At 44.0% G+C, this 19267-nt stretch overlaps 1 protein-coding gene across 1 annotated transcript in view; it reads right to left on the bottom strand.

The window, feature by feature from the left end:
- DMRT1 (doublesex and mab-3 related transcription factor 1) overlaps nt 1-19267 on the bottom strand; it is a 60632-nt gene that overhangs the window by 446 nt on the left and 40919 nt on the right. The window lies entirely within an intron of this gene.

Genomic DNA, 19267 nt, shown 5'->3' with positions numbered 1-19267 from the left:
GCTAGGAACGGTTGCAACACTGCAATTTGCAGTAGATACAAAAACCAAGTAAAAGGGTCTCTGACCTTCCTAACCTTAGATGAGTTGAGATCCACCCCCAACACTCCCTTCCTGCCTACCGTGAATATAATTAAGGGGAAGCTGCAGTGGTAATTTCTCTCCTCATTAACTTCCTGATTGGTTTCAGGCTCAGGATTCCGGCAGGCGGCAGTTTGTCACCAATTCCAAATGGCCAATCGTTAATACTAATGTTTGTGTAACTAACTGCCAGCATCTGCCACGGCTTCTTGTACAACAATAATAGTGAAAGGGTAACATTAGTGCTTCCCGTGTTAATTCAGATTCTGTTCATCAATAGGAAAATCTATGATGTAATTAGCAAAATGCAACGGCAGTTGAGGCAGTCGGAGGCAACCACATCACAGCAGGAGCCCCATGGGCCCCTGACACCTTAATCATCAATACTTATTATCTTCTGGATTTTACTGTTTAGTGGAGAACATTACCAGGCTGTGATCTTTTAAAAGAGAACATTGTTTACAGCCATTGCTTGTTTCTTAGAAGCCATGATGAATCTCGTACAACTGTGCAAGAACAAGGAATACGGAGTTGAGGCTTAAACTCTGTCCCCAAACCACAGCGCTGTGCCTAAGTGAGCAGCTCCTTCATGCTTGAGCCCTGGGCGCTTGCAGACTCTGGGGACTTCTAGCACGTCTGAAGTTTAATGAAGAAGAAAAGGTCAGGCTTGACTTTCACAGCCAGGCAAATCCAACGGGATTCAAGGAAAGTAAACAGCAGCCACCTGGGTTTACCCCATCACCGGGAAAATGAGAAAGACGCTCTCTTAAAAAAACACTGACATGCCATTTCTCTAGTATCATACGTTTCTGCAGTAACTTTCCGTTGCAGCTCAGCTTCCTGGTTTGTCCTTATTTTAAACACGCCGCCAGTTACCAAGAGATGGAAAAGACATTATGGAGTTGAGGCCTCATGTATCACTTTCACATACTTTTCCTTAGATAAAATGGCAATGTCTGTTACTTTCAGGGAGTTTTGCCTATTTTTGACATTGCAGAACCTGGCTCCTAGATTTCATGCAAGTCTCTCCTTTGATGCATGTAAGGGGCAAGCAGGGCTCTAACATACCACCCTGCCAAAGCAGACTCTACTATTGTCTTTCAGTTCTGATGTAAAACTTTTTTTTTTTAAACATGACGAATGGGATATTAACCCCATACTACATTTTCTCCAAGGTAAAAGACAAAGAAAAGAATGAGGGAGTGACAACATAGTCAAGGCAACTTCCAACAGTTTTTAGACATCCCGCGAATGCTGCTGATGGTTTAATGACACAGAAGGAGGAACCTCGGTCTGGAGCACCACGTATTCCTCTGCTATGTGGTCAAACACACAAAACAGCCAAACAGCTCTCTCCGACATCTCTGAGCCTGAATAACCATGGGACTGCTGGAGGAGGGGACTGATTTGCACCTAGAGCAGGTGAGAACAGCACTTGGGTAACCTGCAGCTGGGAACGACTTTGTAGATTTTTACTTTTTCTAGCCCACCGATCCCAAAACCCAGAAGTGCTGCAGGATCAGAAACACCCCTTGCCGGGTGAAAAAGCCAAGCTCTCTTCTGCCATGAGAACATACCAGGCGATTCCTGATGCTGTGTTTCCTACCTCCCCTTTTCAGTGTGTAAGTGGGGTTGATGGTGGAGTCGAAGGAGAAGTCACATCTCCTCAGTGTCTGGATGAGAAAGCAACTTGTCTTTCCACTTCACTTCCTCTGCTAAGTCTGTGCTTGAGATTTCATCACTGCCTAAGAGCTCCTAGGACTTGAACCAGATGCAAACATGCAGGTTAGCGAAAATGAGTGGAGGAACAGAGGAACTTTTCTGCTCCCCTGGAAGGGAAGCTGGCTCACCTGGTAAGATAGGCTCACAGCATAAACATAGTCATTAGGTGGCCCAGTCTGCACCAAGCTCCCATGATCTGAAGCACACACCACCCATTATTTTCAGTTGAGTAACTTGTTAGAGTGGTTCATGCTTTGACTACTACAAAATGACAGAACAGAGGTGCTCTGCAGGTCCACACCCCCATGTCAAAGGGGCAATCACCTACAGCAAATGCAGCAATCAGCACCTCTCCTGACCTGTGCTATAGACTAGCTCCTCAAAGGCCATTCAGGGGCTTAGCTTTTGCATGCCAAAAGCAGAAGCTTCGTTGGATGTGGCCATGTCTGCCATCAGGAATCATCCCTTTCTCCGTGATGTACCTTGCACGATGTAGTAACAAACGGTAGTGTGGTTTCAACAGGGCTGGCTGGCTCAAGGACTCAGCTCTCTGACTCTGAAACCTCGTTCTGCTCTCATCTTGCAAAGCCCAATGTGTTAAGATTTAGGACATGCTGTAAGGAATCTCTGTGTTCCCAGGCTCTGGGGCGGAAGTAAGAAGGAAGCGATTGGGGTTGAAAGGGGACAATATTTTGTTTACTCCTGAGTAGCCAAATGGGCAAAAGTCTTATTTATTTTAAAGGATTTGTTAACATTTTTAGTGTGCATGTGCCTGGAGTGATGGAAAGGCCCATTTTTAAATATTGAGATCTATAAATCTCTGTGACAAACTTACACAAAGTTTTTTTCTAAGTGGAAAGAATCCAACAGAAAACCCACCCGACACGCTACATACAGCACTGATGTTAAAACCCTACCACACTTCATTTTTATGATCTATTTTTCCAGCAACTCGACATTAATTTATTATAAACCTGGGTAATGACACAGAAGGAAACTTTTTTGGTAGACAGACACCCACATCTGCTTCTTAGCACCTCAAGTACTGGCTCCTAAGCTTTCTGGGCTGGTGGAGCTCTACCAATCTTCCAACATTTCGCATGGGGCATCAGACATCCCGATCCAAATTCAAAGGCAAAGCGTCATCACATGGGAACAGTTCCAGTCACCAACTGGTTGGTCCCACAAACCGTCTCAGGGTCTGAAGAACTGATGTAACTAACTTGGGTTGTTTTTCCACTGAATTCCAAACTGATCACAGTTTTAATGGCTAGGCAATTTGGGCTATATATACTGGTCTCTGAATGTGCGCAGCACATGTGTAACTACAGCCACACAGATTTTAAAAACAACCTGGCACTACCAAGATATTACTTCTAGTAGATGACAGTGCTACTCCTCTATCCAAACCTGCACTGCTTACTCAGATAGCCTTCCACTTCAAGCAAGGAGCAGTGGGTAGGTGCAATGCTGGTAATAAGAGCAAGATACTCGGTTTGGGACTTGTAGCTATAAAAAGGCAGCAAAAACGAAATGAGCAATTCTGTTCCAGTGTTTTAATCACACAGCAATAAAATGTAGAAGTTCCAAGTTCAAAGAAACAAAACCCATGTTCTTTTTGATTTAAGTCTATGAGTTTCATCTGTTTGAGGCTTGCGGCTGATCCTCCCACTGTTGTTACACAGCCCTTATCTGTGTAAATAACAGTACCAGAATTGGGTCTGTGACAGTTTTTAAAGACCTCTCCTTGATCCGATTATCTTTTACCCTTGGGAAAGCACCTGAATACTTTTGAGCCGTACGAATTGGAAAAATTTTCAGCTAGTATCACACAGGAAAAGAAGCGAGAAGGGACTGCAACCATAAACACAAAACCTTACACCTTCTGACACTGTAAACTGCACTGACTTTTAACGTGAGTGATCCCTGGAATTCAATGGACTGAAAAGAATAATACACTTTCAGTGGTGTGAGAAAGCAGAAGGATATTCATGCTTGAAAAGTAAATATTTTCCCGAGTTTACATTTAAAAAACTATTAAACTCTCAATAAGGAACAATTTTTAAAGATTTGAAGTTGAGAGGTACAATCAATTTTTTAAAACTCTTTCACCTTCTTTTTCAGGGAAAAGGAAAATAAGTAAGTATGCCAGTCCCACATGCTGCTAAGGCCCAGGCACTTCTTCCCAGTGCGCACACATACGTGTGCGAGCACAGCCACGCGTGCAGGACGGAGGGGAGCAGAATCAGACTGCTGCTGGCAGCTCGAGAGCATCGGAGCACCACTAAAGCATGAGGGTGGACAGGAACTGCTCTTCATGATACCTTCTCCCCTGTAGCCAAAGCAGTTTCCTTTTGCAAATACCACTGGAAATGGACGCTGTCTAAGCAAGCAGTAACTTCCACTCCAGGCTCCACAATCCTATATGAAGTGTCTCAAAAAACAAACAGGCCTGGGAAACTGGTGGCAGTCAAACCAAGAAGCAAGCCATGCTACCTGCGTGAAGGGTGGAACGAGAGAGAATGGCGTCAGCACTCTCCCCTGCTTACCATCTCAAGGACTGGCACCGGTCTTCCCAGTGCCTCTATCAGACGTAGTGGGGGGACCAGGAATGCTCTGAGGATAGGCTGGCTTGGTGGTCTGGAAATACTGCAGGTCGAATTCAGTTTGACAACACTGCCCGGTTTCCACCCAAGTCAAGGGTACTCTACCACCCACCGCCAGCAAACAGCCTGCCAAGCTACAGCAACTACCACAACACGCATGGCAACTGCCTGACAAAGCATTAGGTCGAAAACCCGAACCAAATCAACCAAACAAAAAAACATGGTTACTGTTGCAAAATCAGGCACTCAGAATCAGAGAACCATCAGAATCATATCAGTTGCTGGCTCAGCAACTGAGAAGACGACACACAAAAAAAGAGAGTGAGAGAAAACCACAATTTTCCTGTTGTGGAGAAAGCACTAGAGTGGCAAGGGTGCCAGCCTCTGTCCTTTGCTACTTTGCTGTAGATCACCAGAAGATGGGCAAGATGAAATCTCAATGCGAAACATGCAGAAAGGACAAGTTAAGCTCTCCTAAGCAACCTCCACTCAGCTGCCTCTCACCTCTGCAGTGCTTAACTCTATGTTCCCATATGTTCAACTCTTTTAAGCACAGAGTTAATTAACAGAAGGTCAAAAAGAAAATCGATCTTCACTGCATCTCCCACGTGATTCACTCCTGTGTGAATGCACTATTTGAAAAGAAGGAGCACTACTGACTTACACTAGGGTGAAGAAACCAGCGTTAGTGGCAGGCTGTTCTTCATAAACCAGCCATGCAAGGGGATCAGTCTCATACTCTGGTATTCTGCTCTGTGCAGATCTAAGACACCAGCAGTCAGGAGCCTATGGCTCAATGGGTTCCTGCTAGAAGGCCACAGAGAAGCTGCAAAACCTTAAGAAAATTAAGAGACAAACTTTCATCAGCTGCGTTTTCAAGATTTCCTTTGAGTACAAAGATTTGTATTTTGTAAAGCTGTGGTAACCCATGTTTCTGAAGGACGTTCACACTCGGTGAAGCCCCAGTATCTTTTAGTCCTTCTTCTTCTACTCTATGTGAACTAACCTAAAAAAACATTGCCGTCTCCTTCCTCACATCCCTCTTGCTCAGGATGAATGCTGGGATGAAATGGTTCCTACTGACTGAGAATTCCTGCCAACATCTGCAAGCGCATAAACATGCTAAAAATGTTCTGTATTGACTGTCCTTCTCCTCCCGTCCCTCTGGCCTAATCACAGACCTGGACTAGGTGATGGCTCCCATGGGGACAAATTCTGGAAGCCCACCTGAAGCCAAGAGTTTCTGCTCACTGCAGCTGGTCACCGCAACATAGCACGGGTACAGGCTTCTTAGAAGCAGTGTTATGCACAGCAGAGAGTAAGATGAGACATCAGTCTAACAGGGAGGCTGATAACAAATAGTAACAAGGGGCTAATGAAAACTCAGCTATCGATCTGCCTTAAAACTGAACTCCATGTATTACACACACCAGCTGAAACGTCTTTGCAATTTTTGCTCTGATCAATACGCTGTGGACTGTGCTGTGCTGACCGTGATGTGGACCAACTTAAAAGAAAATGGGAGTGGTGCTCCTTTTCTGCTTTGCATGTTAATAACACAAGGGCAACCAGTCCAGTTCTAGAAACGTATGTCCATGGGTATTTTCCCGCTGACCAGAAGTTTCAAGAGCAACAAGCAGAGCTGCTTTCCATGCAAAAATAAAAACAAGCCTAAGGATCTGGAACTGAAAATGTGTCCCGTCTGTGCCTCTTAACACAGATATACTATTTCACAGTAGGGCCCTTTCCCCTTTCTCAAACACCTACCCTTCTCACTAACATTTAAAGCAATTAGGATTATCTTGGATGCCCACAGTAGAGCACATTCATTGTTTATTTTCAAATAGCATTAATTCTTGGCATTAGGAACTTGGGATAAAAGGTAAAGATCTGAATGGAGATCTTTATTCAGCATGCTTTACCACGGATTATCTAATTCTTTTCCAGTTCATGCTTGTACTTTTAGCAACTAAGAAGGTCGGGCTATAACTGATGTAATTAGAAACCAGAAGCTGAAGAAAATATCCTCTTGTTGAACTCCCTTACCTCTGGCTTTAAATTCTCTTACAATAATATGTGAAACAATCGAACAAGGCTTTCCACTTCTCACCCACCACCAGTTAAGACACAGAGGACGAAAAGACGACATTCAGGAAGCATAGACTTTTTCTGAGACTCCAGAAACTATACCAATCCATTATAAAGCAATCACCCTGCATGCCTGCAGACACAATCCAGAGCAGAGCAGTACTGATAGTCCAACACTTTCTGCTATCCTGATGTCACTAAGCCACTGCTGCTGGCTAGGAAAGGCAGAGGGTGAACCCCCTGAGAAAAACTTCAGCAGGGTCAGGTGTGCCGAGATGAGCACCCTTGCTTTGAATGACTGAAAGGCAACGTGTGAAATTCAGCTGGTAAGCGCTTGCTTTTGTGTTGGCAGAAGTGAATGGTTACTCACCTCTTGTGCAAGGTATTCACCAGAAATGCTCACTCTGCCCGAGCTGGGTCTCAGCAACGTCTAAATCAGTACAACTCTGCAAAAAACACTCCGGTTTACATTGCATTGCCAGGAACCCTAATGGCTAGTTCTCTCCATAAGGAGACACAATTTTAATGGTTTCACACAGATATTTTCCCTTTTGGAAAACATGAACCAAAATGTTCTCCAGGAATGGGGCATCTCAACATAAAGCAGACATTTCCCACTGCTGGGTAACAAGGTAAAACGTGCTCTTCTGTAGAGGGTTTTTTGGGTCATCTCTAAGTGTAAACGTTCTGCATGATTACACAAGAAGCATGATGACCTCAGCATCACAAAAGAGCTGAGATGAGGTCACAGGTTTGAGGTATTTTTAACTTGGTAGTAACACTACAAAGAAAAGGCATCCTGATAAAATACCAAAGGCCTCTCCCTTTTCCTTCCCTACCATTCTTTAGTCACTTATTTAAACCCTGCATTGTCCTGTGCACACATTTACGCAGCAACACTGGCAATTACACTGGAGAAGCAATTTTGCTGCTGAACATGCAGACCCTTTCGTTTTGTATTGCCAGTACTGTAAAGATGCACATGCCTCTCCTTCAGGCTGTGGCTCTGTGTTATGACTACCAGCAGACCTACTTTTGGAGATCCCTACTTCCCTCAGACATTCATAGTTCACCATGGCAGGGCAAACCCAATGGTTTGCATGGCTGTACTCTAAACTGGAGGCCAACCAGACAATGCTTTTGAAAGGAGCTTCTCTTGAAAAAAACAAACACCCAAACCATTTCAAGATTAGAAAGCAGCCATGCAAACACATGAGGAGGTATCGATTTCTAGAACAGGTGTATAAAAAAGTGGCTGTGAGGGAGGGGGGTATTTGGAGATCTGCCACCAGCTGAGAAGCAGCAAGGAATCTCAGAGGAATAAAGTGATTTGCTTCATCATGTAACAAGGCTGTGACAAAGCTGGGACCTTTCATCTCTCTTCCTGGAGGTTGGATACTACTTCTCTATTCCATGCACAACACCGGAGACTGATTCTCCATCAAAAAAAGATGTCCCTGGTCTGTTGTACTCAAAAGACTGGCAAAAGACAGAGGCAGCTCTCAGAAAAAAATAGACTTCAAATCCACTTTTTGGACTGTTTTTCTTGTTCCTGTAGTAATTAAAAAATGTTCTAACAACAAGATTAAAACACACACGAATCAATCATTTCTCATGAGAAACATCTGATTATCTTGCCAGCTGCTGATGCGCATGCCCAAACATTTATTCTGGGCATTTCATTCTGCCAGGACTGCTTTTGCACAAAATTGCTGTGCTATGGGGTCAGGAGGCTTGGGACTCCCTAGGCTCTCCCAGTGCTGGGCGCAGCAGCAAGGCAGGGATCTCAGCACCTCACATGTTCTTCTGTGCGGCCGCCTTTGAAGCCAGATCCATTAAATGAATTGTGTTTTTTGAAGAAGTCTTTTTTTCCTGTGAAAAGAAACCATTCCACATATCTGGGTCAGAAGAGACCACACAACCATGTCAACAGGTGGCAACCTCTGCCAGCAAGGCAAAAAACATGACAGACTGCCCACAACTCCAGATCTAGAGACAGGAATCATAGAATCACAGAATCATAGAATAGTTTGGTTTGGAACGGATCTCTAAAGGACATGCAGTCCACTCCCCTGGAATGAGCAGAGACATCTTCAACAAGATCAGGTTGCTCAGAGCCCTGTCCAACCTGACCTTCAATGTTTCCAGGGATGGGGCATCTACCACCTCTCTGGGCAACCTGGTCCAGTGTTTCACCACCCTCATGGTGGAAAATTTCTTCCTTATATCTATATCTGTTTTTGTCAGAACAATTTCCAGTCAGTTCTAAAGGCAAGAACATGGTGTCACTTCTCTGCACCCTACAGTCCCCTCAGGCATAATTTGGAGACCTCACGCTAATTTTATGGAGACTGCTTACTGTCCATCTCCTTTGGGGTCTGCATCTTCTCTTATGCTGATGACACAGGCTTTTCCATACATCCTCAACACCGCCTAACCCACAGATACTGCCAAACAAAGGCAACTGAAATGGACATCCCCAGCTGCAATTAACTAGTGGCAATGTAGTCACACACGCTTACCACGGCTGTCGCGTGGCAGCACGTGAGAATGCATGGACAAAAGGCTGCCTGTTGCTTCTTTGTGGGATGACTGCTGACACTGCAGGGTGCAGACGGACAGACGTGGGGGCTGCTCCTTGCTTTGAGGAAAGACCTCACAGGCTACATCTGTCTCCTAGTCAACATAGGAGACAGCCAGTGACTCCCAACTCCTCATCTGCTTCTGGGCATCACTACAATGTAGTTGCCTTTGGTTTGCTTGGTATATATATTTAAAACCTGTCTAAACAAGAAGTTCCTCTAGAAGCATCGATCATCCTACCTAGAAAATGCATTGCCATTTGCAATAGCTGTGGCAAGAAAATGTTTTTTGAAAAGCAATGGTAATTTTAAAGGAAAGAGTGCACTCAAGGTTCAGGATAATGTTAACAGGCAGCAGAATATGTGGCAAGACAAAAAAAGGCACAAGGTTTCTCCCTTGTACAGCTATACTAAAGGAAGGAAATAGGATCCTAAGAGCTTTAATAATCACATATAACTTTCTGGTGTTCAGCACAGAAATCCAAACATAACACTATTTTGGCTGAATGTCTCTCTGTTCTTGGGTCAGAAAGGCTGTTAATCTTCACTAGCGTATCAGGAAAAAAAGGAGGATATCACAGTTTGCGCAACACCAGGACTAGCCATATAAATATAAATGTTAATTCTGGTTACCCCTCTTTACATTTTTATTGCAGCCAGTGTCACTTTCAACCTATAAAACAAGAATGAAATCCATGCCCGTTGTCATCAATCATAATGCTCAAAGAGTAATCAAACAGATAATAATGATGGCCTCAGCTCTGTAAGGTTTAATGACAGTCTTAATTTTAGAAAATACTGGCTCAGTGCAAAAGTGCCGTATTATACAGCTTAAGAGATTTTTTTGACCATGATTTGCAAGCTTCTGGAAATCAAGAGGTTACTAAACAATCGGAGAAAATGTGAAGTCTAATGAAAGTGATCTGTTACAGTAGATACAATAGGTTTTTCACTTGGAAAGAACACATTTTTTTTTTTAATGCTCTTATAATGCAAGCTTCTCTGCTGGGAAGGGAGAAAACAAGGACCTGCAACTCATACTACACTAGTGAAAGCAGCAGGAGCTTTGTCACTGACTTCAGCATGAGCAAGACTCTACTCACCAACAACTCTGCTCAAAACTGAGCAAGAGAGAAAAAAGAAGCAGCCTTATCATTTACAGCTTACAATTTAAGTCAATCTGCAGTTTACAAAGCCCAGAAGGCTTTAAAGTGACTTAATATTGCTATGGCATTACCATTTTTAATATTAACTTTAATTTGGAAGCAAGTCAAGCAGATTTGCAGTAAAATGGTTCAACAAGTATTGATGAAATACGCAGCACAAGACGGGTGTATGCATGAACAGAGTGAAAATGTTGCTACTTATTTTAAAGTGAGATTTATGCCCTCCGAAGTTTAGGAACCTCCCTGCAGTAAGTCACAACACTTGAGAAAACAGGGACAAAAACTGAACACAAAACATTTTCGAGGTAGTCAAATAAGTTAAATGAAGTTTCACGCAACATTAGGCTTAAGACAGACCCGCTGCATTATATTTATATTTATTTCCACGAACACAATAGCAGTACTAAATGCAGGCTGTGAAATGCTGGTGCGGTGCGGAGGCTGGTCCTGCTCCGAGGCGAAGGGCCAGCCGCCGGCTGACCGTGTGCCGTCAGCCGGAGCGCATGGGCTGCGTCTGACGATGCTGCTGGTGCTGCCAGCGGCATCTCCCCAGGACCAGGAGGTCCTGCTGACTTCCTACAGCCATGGTGATGCAGACCTAGTGGGACGGTCAACCCACCAGCGTTCAGCACTTTCTTCAGGATCCTGACAGCAGTGGCCTTGCTAGGAAGGGCCAAACTCCCCTGAGATCACAGCTAACATTCTACAAGCTCTGGGTCAACAGGGCCTAAAAACCTTGGTTGTTTTAGTTTCCTACAAGGGTACTGGGTCACTTCAGGGCTCTCGTGTGATTTTTCCTTACTAAGGCTACTGGAATGGGCTTGAGTATATCTGACCAATTTCCAGCATGTGCTTCCCTTGCCCTTGCTTGCCACGGTCTGAAGTCAGGAAGGTGAACTTTAAATCATGTTTTCGTGGCAGAGAAGTTCCAAAATAAATAAATAGAAAATCAGAATTTTATTACTGTCATCTGTTGTACAGAGAATTTTAAGACAGGTTCCTTGGGTCTAGCGGGTCAATCCAGACACTGGTGGCTGTGTCGAAGACTGCCTGCCTTCAAGAGGACAGCTCCAACGCTATGCCTCCGTTAATCCTGGCAGCCCTGAACGCAACTCTGGTCAATGCAAAACTGATTCAACGCTGTAAGGGTAAGGCAGGGAGGAGAGAAGGGAAGCAAAAAGTGGGGCTCATTCTCTGCTGCATCATACAGCCCTGCTGCAACCCATGGCAGACACGGGGCGGTGAAGCGGGGAGAAGGCAGGGGCTGCAGGAGCTTGCACCACACAGAATAACTGAGTACTGGTGCTGTTCAGGGTCAAGGCAGGCTTTTTCCCTCCCTTGGAGGATGGGGCAGGCAGGCATCTCTGTCTCCCTCTACACATGTAGCTGGCAGGCACAGCAGGTGAATGCTGCAAGAAAAGCAGCTGAAGTGATCCAAGCTGGACAGTTCAGAGGTACAGAGACCAGCCCCACAGCTGAGGAGCGGCAATTACTTTCAAACTAGGGGCCAACCTACATTCCTCTCTCCTCATGCCTTTCTAACTACAGTTCAGGCAGTTACAGCTTCATTTGGGTTAGTCCCTGCAAAAGTATCCACAGAACAGGAACACAGCAGACCCCTCTCAACAAGCCAGTGTTGTTTCACTCCAGTGTAGACTCTGTTTGCACAAACCCAAGTGCAGCATTTATGCCTTGGAAAAATTAGAGACTCAATCCACAAAATTAAAGATGCTGGAAACACTTGTGACTCAGGGAACAGCAGGGGCAAGATGTGTTTGACACAGCTTGTAGAGACAGCTTTACAAACTAGAAGTTCATAGTTATCCAAGAGAGGGGACAGCAAAAACTAAGGTGATCCAAGTTTTGATTTAGAGTATTTAGGAGGTTTTAAACTGTACTTAAGGGTACACAGCTAGCTCAAATCAGCTCAGATGGAAATTTATCAAAATGTGGTTTATATAGCCAAAAGCCAACACAAAAATCCACTACAAAATCTATTGTAAACAGTTGTTTCAGGGTGGGAAAACAAAACACTCCTTGCAGTGTCTGCAACTGCTCCGAGACAGAACTTGAAAGGGAAAATGATTTATAAATGAACCGCGGAGAGAGCTCATTGATTTTTCTTTTTCTTTCATGTCCAGAAAGGAAACAAAAACTAGTGACAAACTGGACTAAAAAGATGCTTTTACTTTCAGCAGTCTAAGACGTGGTTAGTGCCATGCCTGGGGTAAATAGTCATGATACCCACAGCATATGGGGTGTGATTCAGACCTTGTGCAAACCTTCCATTTGTGAAACTTAACTGATTTAACTGGTACTGCGAGATAAACGTCAGGCATAGAGCTTTGAAACTGGCATTGTAAAATTACCAAAAAGCAGGAAATAAATGCAAAGATGTTAAATGCCAGTCTTAAAGAAGAAACAAAATCACAATTGTTTGGTTTATTTCAAAAGGAGCCACAGGGAGTCCTACGTGGTTAACTTGGCGCCCGCTCTTTCCGGATCACATATTAAAGCAAATCCCAACAAATGAAGTGCTCAGTTCTCAAGATAGTTCAAAATGAAACCTCCAGACCTTTTCAGACTTTTAAGGTAAGTGTTTTTCAAAAACAAATGCCCCCCCCCCCAATCCCTTTCAAACATTTCTGAAGTGGGCTGTAACAGCCCCACCTGTGCTCAGGTGCCTTCTGCTTTTCCCACCTCTTGTCCGACCTGGAGGTGCCATGCGGGGTAGACCCTGTGGTCGCAGGGGCGCAGTAGCTGCGGCGGAGCCTTAGGGAGGTGTCGGCAGGTCCCAGGGCAACCGGCGGGCAACCACCCCAACGGCAACCAGCAAGCTGCCTCAAGTCTTCTCCTTAAAACACCAACCGCACTAAAAGGTTTGATGAAAATGCTGACACCCTCCCAATTACAGAGGGGAGAGTGGAGTCCCTCTCCTATTCCGATTACGCACAATGAGCATGAACACGTGTTTGTACCATGATCTTACTTACGCGTGTGGAAGCAGCGAGGGGAAGCAAATACTTCTATGGCATGCAAAACAAGTTCACTGGCGTTGCAGCTGCGTAGCAAGGCAAGTCTGGGAGTTTTCCATTTTTCAAGTGAAACAACACTTTGCCTAAATAGTTCTTTGTGTGTTCTCAGTACAAGCAGACTAACAAAATGTCCCTTACATGCAGAAAGCGGCTGTAACACTTGCACGTCTGATCTACTTCAACAGGCTTGGAAGAAACGAAATATAATTTATTATAGCCTATTTAGCTCTGCAACAATTGCCCTTCAAAACCCGAAGGAGAACAGTGTAATTGAACATACATGCCTTCTTCCCTGCAGAAACCTCAAACTGCCTCAGGCAAGAGCTAGTACAGATGTAGCACAAGGCATTAAAAGAGTGCTGGATGCTGTAGCTAGCAATTATCCTGGTATTTAACCAAATCTATCGCTCATCAGGAAAGCGTTTAGCGCAGTAGTCGAGCGAGACAGGCTGACAGGGAACACAGCTACTTAACTGTCCCCTCCAGCGATTACACTTTCTCAACCCGAGAGTCATGTCAAATTAAACAACTACACATTGACTTTTCACTTCTGTAAACATTAAGGTATGATTGACAGCTCCTGGATGCTATAAGACACTCATTATAATCAGCCAACATACTCTTATTTGTGGTGTGGTTTTTTTCCCCTATTCTAAGCAATTTCCTCCTGGACTGTTTTTACAGTGCTCTACAGACATGTTAGCTTTGATTCCCTGCAGGGTCACTGCAAAAAGATGCCACCCCCCACCTTTGTATCTGTGTGGGAAAGCAACACAAAATTAAGTGACTTAACCTGATAGACAAGATACCTTTTTTTTTTTCCCTTGGTCCAGGCTAGCACTTACCTATTTAACTCAAATTTGGAAATGTTTGAACAGCAACAACTGGATGCTAGCATTGCACTAAATGCTGTTAATGTGGCACCTTTCAGGAGTATTTTTCTCAATTCTTGCCCTAACTCCTGGAATTCTCTTTCAATCTACCTATGGCAGACACTGCAAGAGGAATGAGTCACCTGCAAGAATAGGAAATTAAATGAGAAGCTCTACGATAGTGTGCTGAGTATGTATTCAGAAAGACCTCAAGCTTCATAAGGCTATTACAGCGTCCTTATGTCAAGGCACCGCTTACTGTATATATCTGAAGACTGCAGTTTAGTAAAGTTACTAGAAACTGAACAGGTACATAAAGCAGTCAAGGTTGTGAAGAAATACGTCTCTTTGATTTTATATGCAACATTCTGGCACCTGAAACCACTACATTATAAATGACAGCTTCACTCTCCACCCCTCTAATTCAAGCCACAAGAGTAACATAAAAGATGTCCAAACTTCACCCTCTCAAAATAAAAGGAGAAGGTAAAAAACATTTTCATAAATAATGCTTTTCCTCTCTCTCTCTGGTGAGATTAATACTGCATCATTAAGCTAATTATGAATAAAAAGAAGTCTAGAATGCTACTGGTGTGCCTGGAAGCCTCTGTATTTACGTGATTAGTGGATCTGAAGCTTTACCTTCATACTGCCTGCAGCAGACTGAAAGGTAAACTTTAGAGTGTTGTTTTTTTTAGAGAAACATAATAAATTGACTAAATAAAATCAGTAACAACAAACACATTTGTAGAAACTGTTCTGAGCGAGAAAAGTATGATTTCACTACAGGATTAACACTCAAAGCAAAAACAACTACAGGAGCTGAGAACAGCTGAGGAGGACAAATGAAGTATAGTTATCTCTCCTCTGATAGTATCAACTGCAGTCCCACTCCTTTTTGCACTTCTGAACTATATTTAATACCTGGGCATGGGTCTCAGAAACCTAAAATTAAATGTAACAGTATTTCAAACATCCCATCTTTCCCTCTGGTTGAAGAGCCAAGCAATAATAAAACCAAAAGACTTTGGTGAAGAGTCCAGAACATGCCATCTCTGTTTCAGGCACAGAGGACAAAGTAGTCACAGCACTAAAGACTGTGAAATATAACTTAATTTCCAGGTTTTGCAGTATAGCACTGAAATAACATCACAGCCACAACACTGGTCTATCTCCAATCTTTTCTTTCATTTCTTTTTAATCAGTTAACTACCACCAAAGTAACTAACTTTCAGTAAAGCCAGCTACTGTCCTTGTCTGTAGGCCAACCGACACAGCGTGCCTTCCACTTCATGTGGCTATTACTGTTTAACTCTAGGGATATTTCTCAGACTATCAGATCCCCAAGACAGCAGATTTATCTCCAAAGACTCAGCCTCAACTTACTCATACACAAAATGTCTTGGTTTTATTTTGCACCGACTTCCTACTTATGTAATTGGAGAAAGGCACCTACTGTTTTATGTTATTCTCAATGACCTCATGTCCACACTGCAGTTGAAGGGGAGAACATCTGTCATTCCAGCACACAGACAGATGTACCAGTAACTTTTGTAGTTCCTGTATTTTAAGGTTTCTGGGTAAATTTCCACCAAATCTTCTGCTCAAAGTTGCATGTCCCAAGCTCTGGGTGACATTAGCACAAAAAAAACCAACACAAACCCCCTCAAACCAAAACCCAGCAATGGGCCTTAGCTCCATTTCAGTGGTTACCAGCCAGCTGCATGATCTCTACATCTCAGAAGCAACCTCCTCCAGCTGAGCTGCTCCCGCAGCACTCTGCCCTGCCGGAGCTCAGCTGTCCGCAGGGTGCACCCGCACACAGCCCCGTTCTCCCAAAGGCAGCACACCAGCTGTATGTGACGCACTCATCTCACAGCCCCCCTGGCTTTCCTACTGAGAAATTCAATGTTAGCATCTGCTATAGCAACCCTACAAAAAACCCAATTAAGCTAAACCAAAGATCCCTTAGGAAAATTCCCATTCTGTATTTCTAGCCAGGAGTCATAAAACTACGATTTTCAACAGGATTTTTTGAAAATAAAAGGCTACTTTGCTGAAAAGCTAACGCTAAAATGCAGCACTTCAATGAAATACGGAGATACTTTTAAGAAATAGCATAAAAATAAGACAGCGTCCCATCAGAGAAATCTGTATTTGACCATACGCAGTGTTTGTATATAGAATGTGCTCATAGTATGTGTGTATCCATATATCCATGTATATATATCTCTCTAGCGATATAGGCACCCACACACAAGTACAGGAATGTGTAGATTATATATATTATATATATAAAGCTAACTTTCAGTCCTCAGAAAACAAAAGCTATCCCCATATAACAGCCAAATTCCTACATAACTCAATTTCGACATCTCATCTGGTGTGAACTGCACTCATTCCTAGTGTAAACCCCAGCGCGCTCTGCAATGATATACTGTAATGTCACATCGCAATCTGGATTTACTATAAAGGGCTGCTGACGAGTTTCAGAGCAGTAAACATTGCTGCGAGGTGTATTTCACACTGAGCTGGTTTTTATGAAGAACACTTCACCGCCCAGCCACGGCACCCAGATGATGAATGGTGAAAGATGCATGACAAGCTTCATCATTGTTTGTAAATCTTAACTGTTCCTGCTCACTAACTCTGCAGGCAATTTTCAAAGACAGCGGCCGACAGAAGGACAGCACAGCTTTCCTGAAGGTTATTCAACTTGTACTTGGCCTAAGCTATGCCTGCGAGGAGCACTGGAAATAAACTCATCGGTTACACTGAAGCATAGACTTAAAAACATTTGACGGGCAGGCACGTTAATGGTTGCTAAATTAAGAAAGCCCATTAAGTAGCCGTGGTATCCACCCCCCACCCTGCCCCGCAGGGTTACATACATCATGCGCAAGCAACATACCCTGGTATTATTTACACATGCAATATAAATATGCATATTTATAAAACGGGACGAATGAATGATGGGCTGCCTGCTCACACACCACAATTCCCCTGTATCTTGTGCAGTTACACACAGCACTCGACTGTCCCCAAGCTCCTTTGCCCACCGCTTGTAGGAAAGCCACTTCTGTTCTCTTCTGTCAGAAGCTTACCCTTCTGACAGGGTATAATGCACAGAGAAAGGAGACTACTCACAGCATGCAAGCCTGGCAGTGGGGGGAGATACCCTTCTTTGTTCTCCCCGAGATCATTCTGGTGTGGGAGCAGCACCATGGACTGCAACAGCCTCTTGCAAAGAGTCACAATTGGGCTCATTGCCTCCCTGCTAGAGGTGAAGCCAGCCTACACCGCTCTACACTACAGAGCCTTAGAAATGCTTTTTTCTTTTCTTTTCTCTTTTCTTTTGTTTTCTTTAGAGATCAGTAGCAAATTCTTCTTTTGCTAGAGCTTCTCACAATCTGCAAAGGGTTGCTAATGGGAATGCCTCTATAAGCAGAAGAGGCTACAGAAGCATGAGCTTCACCGGAGACTCTCACCCGAGCTGCAAAGCTGGTGTGAACTGCGAGAGGCTCTACACAGACCCTCACACACAGAATATACTGAATACGGAGTGAGTTCTCTCTTCTCTTAACCAGTCAAACTAAGAGGATGCAACTGCACATTAAAGCAAAGCAAAGAGGAGAGCAGTACCACTGTTTGTTACAATTACTGATCATGCCTGGGTAAGCACACTGTTATCACCACTGTCCTGACAAGCTGTCTTCATTTGTTTTATCACTTTATGGTAAAGTCTGTTTTACTCTTAATGATTTCTATCAATTTCTGCTTGCAGTGGGTAAAGTTCTGTATCCAGAGATAACAGAGTGTCAAACCCACACTGGGTGTAAAAGAAAGCAGCTCAGCTGATGGTGTGGATTTTCTCAGTGAAGTATCGAACACCCTTTAAAGTGTGAGGAAAAACCCCACACAGCCTCACCAGCTACAGTAACATCCTCTGTCCCACACAAAGAGTGGCTCAAACGGGCAGAAAGTAAGTCCAGGGTTGCAGTGGGTATAAACCACTGGTCTCTGACATGTGGCTCTAAAATGCTCCTAACTGCAAGAGGGACTGAGAAGAAACCTCCCTCTGTAAAAAAAGGTAAAGGAAAAGAAGGAAGGTGTCCAGGGAAAGCAATCAAACAAAGCCATTACTTATCTCAGGATGGCACTCTGGCAGGGGCTTGCAGAGATGCTGACGCCTGGCATGGTACCCAGCGCTGCCATGTGCGCTCTGCAGCGTGCTGTCAAGGTGGCATCATTCGCCACGGTGCCTGCTCTCTGCTGCGCCCTCAGGGAGGCCAGCAAGACTGAAGGGCACGCGTCAAAACCTGTTGTTTTCAGACCGAGGTTGATGGGACACCGGGAACTTCTTTTCATAGAAGAAAACTAAGAAAAGTAGAGATTTTGGCAGTATGCTTAAGTTTATTCTTTTGGATCTGCACCTGCCGTGGCCCACTGTCTCGCTGATTTGATTTTCCTCAGAATAGAAGGACTTCCCTTAAATCCCCGTTTTACCAAACCGATGCCTGCAAGCCTGAAACACAGCCTTGAATTTTAAAAACCCTGCAGCCTTTGATCCACACAAAATACTACACTGGGAATAAATACATGCCATGATAAAAATCATCCTTCCACCACTCAACAACTGCCCGTGTTGACCCCCTTCTGGGTGGACGTGGTTCTGCTGGTGTGGGTGGATGGGGTCCCACCAGCATCTCCCGAGGCTTCAGGCTGTCCCAATCTCTCTTGCTAGGGTGCTGACAAACAAAAGCATTCACAAGTAGTTTTCATGACAGCTTACTGTTCCTCCTAGAGGATGCTAAAGCCTCACTCCAAAAATATCTGCATTTCTACAAAAACAGGCTTGGGGGAAAACAGCAAAAATACAGCTTGTTCAGCTCCTGCAGCAGGACCAACAGCTTCCCCGAGAGCAAACAGCAAAGGCTCATCAGCCGACCTGGCATGAATCAGCACAACTCACGAATCAAACCTGTAATTCTGCAATTGCCCAATGACAAGTTGCTTTGCTGCACATATTATTTTATTTCTCTGTGCTTTTGAGCAAGCGTAACATAAAGGTTGCATTTAGAGAACAAACTATGAAAATAAACCTTTTAATCAGAAATA

This window comes from Gavia stellata, chromosome Z (genome assembly GCF_030936135.1).
Source record: "Gavia stellata isolate bGavSte3 chromosome Z, bGavSte3.hap2, whole genome shotgun sequence".
Classification (NCBI taxonomy): domain Eukaryota; kingdom Metazoa; phylum Chordata; class Aves; order Gaviiformes; family Gaviidae; genus Gavia; species Gavia stellata.
Note: the sequence above shows the minus strand (reverse complement) of the source record. Positions and strands in the feature narration are given on the sequence as shown.